This window comes from Trachypithecus francoisi, unplaced genomic scaffold (assembly GCF_009764315.1).
Source record: "Trachypithecus francoisi isolate TF-2019V2 unplaced genomic scaffold, Tfra_2.0 Lachesis_group14, whole genome shotgun sequence".
NCBI lineage: Eukaryota > Metazoa > Chordata > Mammalia > Primates > Cercopithecidae > Trachypithecus > Trachypithecus francoisi.
Window position 1 is genome coordinate 28,242,441 of NW_022681459.1, and position 2,231 is coordinate 28,244,671.

The 2,231-nt window shown below is 45.2% G+C and overlaps 1 pseudogene; it reads left to right on the forward strand.

Annotated features, from left to right (window-relative positions):
- The first annotated feature begins 213 nt into the window (after window positions 1-213).
- Window positions 214-1,471, forward strand: LOC117096762 (annotated as a pseudogene).
- Window positions 1,472-2,231: the final 760 nt, after the last annotated feature.

Below are 2,231 nucleotides of genomic sequence, written 5' to 3' on the forward strand. Positions count from 1 at the left end.
GAGGAAACAGAAAATTTGAACACATCAGTAATGAGTAAGGAGATTAAAACAGTAATCAAAAACCTTCCGACAAAGAAAAACTCTGGGCCAGATAGCTTTACAGATCTGGGATGGGCGCTGGTGGCCACTGGGACCTCCACTCCTTGTCACCAGAGACAGGGTAGCCTCTGGTGCCTCTGGCAGGGCCTCCATCATGCAGCTAAGACCCTCCGCATGCCCAGGGAGAGGCAGGCAGAAGGTGGTCGTACAGGTGACACTGCAGAGGCCATGGAGAAGTCTCATGGGATTAGCAGCTGGCCTGAGCTCCAGCTCAGCCCCACCCAGTGCCGGGCTGCTCCCCGAGAGCTGGGTTGGGTCTGTTTGGCGACTCCCTGGCCCTAGCCTCCATCCCAGTGAAACAGAGGAGGCTGCATCCAAAACCCAGAGCAGCCCACTGGGGGCCAGGGCCAGAATCTCAGCCTTCCTGGTGGTGCAAACAGGAAGATGCGACTGGTTTGGGCTTTAATATTCAAAATGGAAAAAATATACAAGAAAGTTATGCAGTATTTTTCCTGTAAAGGTTATTATTCTACATAGAACAATAAGGAAAAAAGCAGGCGTGGTGAGAGTGCAGACTTGCCTCAGCCCGGACCTGAGGTTGGAGGACTAGTACAGTTTCTCCTGAGGAATTTGGTCACTTGTTTTTCATAGAGGCCTTAACAGTTTGAGGTTGTCTGTCTTCACACCAGCACTAATGGAAGCTGTGTGATTCCAACTCTGAACTTGAATTTTGCAGAGACAAGAGAAAAGGACTATTATTGTTGATCCAAGTTTGTAGTTAATTTAACATTTGAGTTGTTCTCTATTGGTGATAGTGTGGCTTTCTAGGGCTTTTTTTCCCCAGCTTGTTTTATGACTTTGTTTGGGATTTTTCTTTGCTGGTGCAGTCTACCCAGATTTGTTTCCCTTTTCAAAACATCCCCCTTCCTGGAGATGATGAGGAATGGAAGCCCAGGCCAGGGCCTTACCTGACAGGCACCCACTTGGCCGGTGGCTCCAAGGTCCCCAGGGACGAGATCCCCAGCGAGGGCAGGCTGTCCCAGCCCACACCTGCCCACCTTCCCTACTCCAGGCCACCAGCTGGTGTCAGTTTGGGACACAGGCAGAAAACAGACTCAACAGAGGATGGAGGGGTTGGGGTGGAGGCTGTCACCCAGAAGCCCCCTCTCCAACAGTCTCCAAGGGAAACCTGGCCCAACTAGGGGGCAGTGGTTTAGTTTCCCTTTTTTCTTTCCTTCTTTTGTCCTCTTGGCTGCCCACAGCCAGAAAGCCAGGACCACCTGAACTGGACAGGGCATAGGGAGGGAGGAGTGATCAGACGCGTGTACCTGATTCAACAGGAAATCAATTGTTTTCTAAAAACAGCCCCTACCAGAGCCTCCTGAACTCTCTGTGTACCACATGCTGCTGTGAGCATCTGCCCAGACTGTGACCCGCCACAGGCCCCAGGCATCTGTGGAAGGAGTTTTGTAAAGGAAAACACACACACACACACGCGCGCACACACACACACACGTTTTTCAATATAGCAAAATCAAACTAAGAAAAAAAAAGAAGATGCTGACAGCGCAAAGCCTAGCCTTTTGTAAACTTCATGTAGCACACTAGGACTATAAGCCATTGGTAGCTCATTTTGAATTTTAACGTGTAATTTTTGTTTTATTTTCTTCCTGTGGGGAAAACAATGCTTGATCCACCAATGCTCTTTTTAATGTTTTATAACTATGTTTGTGTATATATATATATAAATATAAAATAATATGTACACACATATGAGTGTATATGTATATACATATAGAGACGTATACAGAGGTTTTGAGACAAAAAAAGTATGGTACTGGCATAAAAACAGACACACAAACAAATGGAGCAGAACAGGGAGCCCAGAAGTGTACCCACAAATATACAGTCAACTAATCTTTGGCAAGAGCACCAAAAATACACAATGGAGAAAGAATAATTTCTTCAATAAGTGGTGTTGGAAAAACTGAATATCCACATGCACAAGAATAAAAATAGACATTTATCTTACAACATACGCAAAAATTAAGTTGAAGTAGATTAAACACTTAATAGTAACACCTGAAACTATAAAACTCCTTGAAGAAAAGAGGGGAAAAACTCCTTAACACTAGTCTTTTCTGTAATTTTTTTTTTGTATATGACACCAAATGTATAGGCAACAAAATCAA